The 6,290-nt window shown below is 40.3% G+C and overlaps 1 protein-coding gene across 4 annotated transcripts in view; it reads left to right on the top strand.

Moving 5' to 3' along the window:
• Positions 1 to 5,415: 5,415 nt before the first annotated feature.
• LOC143282851 (uncharacterized) overlaps positions 5,416 to 6,290 on the top strand; it is a 30,732-nt gene continuing 29,857 nt past the window's right edge. Inside the window, exon 1 of one of the 4 annotated variants that reach the window (XM_076588692.1) lies at positions 5,416 to 5,508. The gene's annotated coding sequence lies outside the window, so the exon portion shown is untranslated. The other 3 variants (XM_076588694.1, XM_076588690.1, XM_076588693.1) reach the window with 3 other exon arrangements.

Raw genomic sequence — 6,290 nt, 5'->3', positions numbered from 1 at the left:
ATACATTATATGATGCATTATATCCAATGAAGGAAGTGCATTTACTTTGTGAAGCTTAGGCCCATTGCTTGCATGTCGGCTGAGATGGAGTATCTTTAAATAGAAACAGGGACGCGCGCCTTAGCTTTTTTCTCTGTATCTCAATGATTTAGAGTCGTATTTGACTGAGCATAAGAGTCCATCTGTTGATCTTTCATTGAATGTTAACATTTCAGACTTAGATAGTTACATGCGATTATTTGTACTGTTGTATGCAGATGACACAATTTTACTTTCAGAGACGAAAGAAGGATTTCAACAGTCCCTCAATGTTTTTCACAAATATTGTTTAAAATGGAAACTAGTGGTCAATGTAAAGAAAACTAAAGTGATGATAGTTAATTCTACAAACAAGCAAAAGCCTGTTTTTAAGTTTGGTGATGCATGTTAGGATGTTGTCGATTCTTTTAAATATCTTGGTATCGAATTTATTAGAAACGGAACTTTTTTCAAAGCTAAGAAAATGATTTATGAACAGGCCCAAAAAGCTATGTTTTTGTACTTCAGTCAGCCGGAAATCAAGATTTACCTTTACATATCATTCTGGACATGTACCAGTCTTTGATTGTTCCTATTTTGTTGTATGGTGCAGAAATATGGGGTTATGAAAATGTAGATATATTTTAAAACTTAGAATTGAAATTTTTGAAACGTTTGTTCAAACTGAGCAGAAATACTATGACCCAAATTGTTTATGGAGAAACTGGTATTTATCCAATTAGTGTGTTAGTGAAAATGAGATTAGTTCGATTTTGGACCAGCTTAGTGATATCAAACAAAAATATTCTGGGAAAATATATTTGATATTACTTGACTTATATGGAAATGGTATTTATTCTTCAAAATGGATGAGTTGTATGAGACAAAATTTAATAGAAGCCGGGTATGACTGTGTTTGGGATGCTCATTTCTTCTTAGAGAATCTTTCTGCAAGAATGTCAACATTGCTTTGAGAGATAGTTTTCAAAATCTATGAAGACATGCTCTAGAGTTGTAAATGTTTGTTTTATCGAAATTTAAAAAGTGGATTTGGTAGAGAAAAATATATATCAAATGCCTGATAATTACGTTATCAGCTTCTTCAGATATCGAAGTAGTAACCATAAGCTGGAAATAGAAACAGGGAGGCACAAAGGCACACCACGAGAGTTACGGCTTTGTAAGGTTTGTAACATATCTGTGATTGAGAATGAGTTTCATTTTATAATGGAATGTCCCAATTATGATCAGTTACGAAATAGATATGTTTCTAAAAAAATATTTGTCTCCAAAATCGGTTTTTAATCTTTTTGGAATATGCTGTAAGTAAGATGATTAGATTTGCAAATGTTGCCTAGCTACACTTTTGGACTTAAAAGACATTTGTGTTTTCTCAACTTTCATGTGACATCGTTGTGTATTTGGAAATCTTTGTTCTGGGCATGAAAAGATTATTTTGCAGTAATCCTCCATACTCCAACAGGAGTGAAAGGATAATTAAAACTTGAGAACTTCAACTTGTGTGTGTGTGTGTGTGTGTGTGTGTGTGTGTGTGTGCGTTTCAATACAGCCACATTATTCATTGCCAATGAATCGTTTCAGCCAAGGCTCACAGGTTCGGGCCTATTGCTTACCCTTCTGTCGAGTCAGCATTCATGTGTGTGTGTGTGTGTGTGTGTGTGTGTGTGTGTGAGTGAGTGAGGCAGCTCTCAATCGGCTCAGTCTTCCCAGGCCTATTGTGCAAGTGACTCTGTGTTTGTGAAGCATTTAACTCTCTCCATACGAACGGCGAAAGAGAAGACGTTAACAGCGTTTCACCCCAATTACCACCATCAAAATATTGCAAGCGGAAGGCTCTTATACTGAAGAGGTGAATGTTGACAAATATACAATTCTGACGACGGAAGCTAAAGGTTGGGTCATTCAGACACCCACTGGACATCCGAGGAGTCTGTGTAGAGGAGAAGAGAGGACTGGCCGTACTGAGTAAGTTAAAACTTGGCTTCTATCCTGAGGACAAGTCGATATACTAACAATCCGTATCCATCAAAAGACACCCACAAGGACGGTCAAGGCGTTTTTAACTGGTGACCACTGACCGAAAACAGGGCATTGTATTACATCTCTGAGTTGCTTTTCTTCGGTCAATCGTGTCTTCGTTTCCGAAAAAAAAAGGGGGGGGGGGGGAAAGCTTTAGAAAAAACATCACAGAAGTATAAAAAGACAGGAAAAACACAGGAAAATAAAAGAACGTGAAGGAATGAAAATAAATGATACATTCATCATCATCATCATCACCATAATAACACATATAGTAGGCATCGTTCAGTCTCGGAAGACTACGGAGTTGTAGAGGAGGAGAGAGAGAGAGAGAGAGAGTGTGTGTGTGTGGGGGGGGGGGGGGGGGGGGTGGAGGAGGGGTATACAGTGCTTCTCTTTCAGTCAATATTTTTGTGTGTGAAACCATCATTGTATGTGTAATATATGTTGCATGGTCTTGAAAGTGTTCGGACATTCCATTGGGAAGAAGACAGATGAAAAATATGAGGAAAACAAAATATGAAAAGAAAGAAAGAAAGAAAAGACAACAGAAAGGAGAAAAATGATGATGGAAAGAACAAAAGAAAAAAAAAAGAAAACAAGAGAGGCAAGGCCTTCAAGACTCACTTGTGATATGTGATAAATTAAGACCTCTAGCATTAATTACAGAGTAATTTCCCTTCTTTACTACTCTGCACCAAAACGTGTGCAAAATAAATAAAAATTCCATGCTTAGCAAAAGGAGTTCCTGTTTGAACAAAAAATGATAATATTGACTCCTCTTGTTGTGTCAGAATAAGAGGTCAAAGTGCCAAGTTTAGAGAATACAAAAAAATATAAATATAACAGTAAATGCAGTTTGCATATAATTAGGCTTCTTTTTTTAAATTTTTTTTGTGCCCATCCCAGAGGTGCTATATTGTTTTAAACAAGATGACTGGAAAGAACTGAATTTTTCCTATTTTTATGCCAAATTTGGTGTCAACTGACAAAGTATTTGCAGAGAAAATGTCAGTGTTAAAGTTTACCACGGACACACAGACACACACACACACACACACACACACACACACACACACACACACACACACACACAGACAACCGAACACCGGGTTAAAACATAGACTCACTTTGTTTACACAAGTGAGTCAAAAAGGGGGGAAAAAGAAAAAAAAAAGAGAAAGAACCTTCCAGGGATGCTGAAACTATCCTGCTCATTTGCAGAACTTTTACGCATCTTCTGATTTTTCCTTAAAAAAGAGTTGTGCTCTGGGTGGTGTTTCTGGCGCGGCATCGTCAGTTGTGGCTGAACAGGCCTGTTCGAGAAGGACAATCTCTTCAGCTCTTTGCGCAGATTGTCTTATGCTGGTCTACTGTCTGTCAGACTCTGGGCCTTCCTTGCTTTTGCCGTTTCGCCTCTGATCGGGTTTTGGGGCAGTGTCTCTTCAGACTTGGAGAGCCCTTCGTGACGGGCGCAACAGCCGAGTGTTAAATTAAAGCGTTGGACTTTCAATCTGAGGGTCTGGGGTTCGAATCTCGGTAACGGCGCCTGGTGGGTAAAGGGTGGATACTTTTCCGATCTCCCAGATCAACATATGTGCAGACCTGCTAGTGCCTGAACCCTGTTCGTGTTTGCTGTTCGTATTTGTACGCACACAGAAGATCAAATACGCACGTTAAAAAGATTCTGTACTCCATATCAGCGTTTGGTGGGTTATGGAAACAAGAACATACCCAGCATGCACACCCCGAAAACGGAGTATGGCTGCCTACAGGCGGGGTAAATAAACAAAACGGTCATACTCGTAAAATGTTTTATATTTGTCTGAGCGCGTTATTTGTGTGCGTGCCTGAAATCGGATTGAATGACACAGGAAACGAATGATCAGCGCCCACTGGCAGCCGCCAGTCGGCTCTACTCAGGTAGGCAGCCTGTTGTGTAAATGACTCCGAGTTTGTACAGCACTTACAGCTTGGTCTTCGACCGAGGATAGGAGCTATATACTATAAGTGTCCAAATCATCATCATCATCATCATTCTGCATCGTCTTGTCTACAGGGTGATCGTTCGGAGGCTACAGTTTCCCCACGTGTCTGGCGTGATGCCTAGGGTCTTCACGTTTCTTTTGCAGACATCTCTGTATCGTAGCTGGGGTCTGCCTGCGGGGCGCTAACCCTCAGCCAGCTTTCCCTACAGGAGGTCCCTGGGGATTCGGCCGTCGTCCATTCGCACGACTTGTCCAAACCAGTGGAGTAATGGCCTAGAGGTAACGCTTCTGCGTAGGAAGCGAGAGAATCTGAGCGCACTGATTCGAATCACGGCAAAGTCGCCAGTAATTTTTCTCCCCCTCCACTAGAACTTGAGTGGTTGTCTGGACGCTAGTCATTCGGATGAGACGATAAACTGAAGTCTCGTGTGCAGCATGCACTTAAGCGCGCGTAAAAGAACCCACGGAAAACAAAAAGGGTTGTCCCTGGCAAAATTCTGTAGAAAAATCCACAGCCCTAATTTCACACACAGAAATCTGTTACCAAAAATAGTAATACAATACAATACAATACAATACAATACAATACAATACAATGCATACGTCTTTGTTTCAGGAAGGTGTACATGTTGGAGATCCCAGCCCTCTCGAGAACAGTGTTGGTGGAGCCTTTGTCCTTCCAGGAGGTGTCCTGCTCAGGATGTGCCACTGAGAGGCAGCGCACGTGGAAGGCGTTGAGGTTTTACTCCTGTCGGGTATACAGTGTGCAAGCTTCTCTGCTGTATAGATTGTGCTCAAGACGCAAACCTTGTAGACCTGGACCTTGGTGTGTTCCGTTAGCTTGCACGCGCGCGCGCGCGCGCGTGTGTGTGTGTGTGTGTGTGCATGGGAGAAAACCCACTATGGAAAATGATCACACAAAAAAATCTTGCCTGAATTACTTCCCTCGCATTGCACCATTCAAGAAGACAGAGCAAACCACACGAACAACGGACGAATATAAAAAAAAAGAAAAAAGAAAAAAAAAAGGATACAAAAACACAACAAATAAATGTATTTGGAACCCAACCAATAAGCTGTCAAGAATATTTTCTTGAATTCACATTGACAGTAATGATAGAGAATAATATCTACACATCTGACCAGAACCACATCTATTTTTAAACAAGGAAATATTGCGCCCACGCTCTAGGATCTATTTCACAGTCAGGGAAGTAATAATAATTCTCGACACGACACAGGCACATGATAGCAAAAATATCAACACATCTGACCGGAACCACATCTATTTATAAACAAGGAAATATTGCACCCACGCCCTAGTTTCGGTTTCACAGCGACCTGGGAAGCAATATTATTCTCGACATTGGCAATCAGTGACAGACTGCCAACGAAGGAACACACAGAGCAACTCCGTCGAGATTTTTCAATCACGCATTGCTACGACTTGGCAGTCCTACAGGTTTTGAGCTTTTTCAATTGTTATCTTCCACAGTAAAGGTTATTATAAATAACCATGGGATTCAAATGATAAGCATAATAACATCAATAATTATTACGACGATTTTCTGTTTCCGAACGTATACCCACCGTGACAGAATCGGGCGGTGATTAGGTAAGTAATTTTTGTGGTGTGGTGTTGGCAGTTAATTCGGTCAACGTACGTACGGCAATTAACTTGGTCAGAGTCATACGGCAATTAATTCGGTCAACGTACATACGGCAATTATCACGGCACAACGTCATACGGCAATTAACTCGGTTTGTACATACGTTGGACTTCAGAACGGAAGTTTATGAATTAATTAAAACCGAAAGTTATTCTATAGCTTTGGTCAGTCACAAGTCAGTATCCCTAGTACAGGAGGGAGAGTGGAGGGAAAATGTGTGTGTGTGTGTGTGTGTGGTTTGTTGTGTGGTATTTTCTCTGGTGTGGGGCTGGGTTGGCGGAGGAAGAGAAGAGAAACGTGTGGGTTTAGTTGTATCGTCACTTTGTGGTGACTGGGACCAGTGTGGGCCACAAAATTGTTATCATCATCATCATCATTCATTATTATAATTATTATTATTAGTGTTGTTGTTGTTGTTCTTCTTCTTCTTCGTGTCATTCTTATTATCATTGTCATTGTTATTATTATTATTATTAGTAGTAGTAGTAGTATTGTTTTTGTTGCTGTTGTAGTTTTTCTTCTTCTAAGTTTTCAGTTCTTCTTCTTAGTGTTATTGTTGCTGTTGTTGTTGTTG

This window comes from Babylonia areolata, chromosome 6 (genome assembly GCF_041734735.1).
Source record: "Babylonia areolata isolate BAREFJ2019XMU chromosome 6, ASM4173473v1, whole genome shotgun sequence".
Taxonomy (NCBI): Eukaryota; Metazoa; Mollusca; class Gastropoda; order Neogastropoda; family Buccinidae; genus Babylonia; species Babylonia areolata.
The sequence above is the reverse complement of the archived record's forward strand: the minus strand, read 5'-3'. Positions and strand labels throughout refer to the sequence as shown.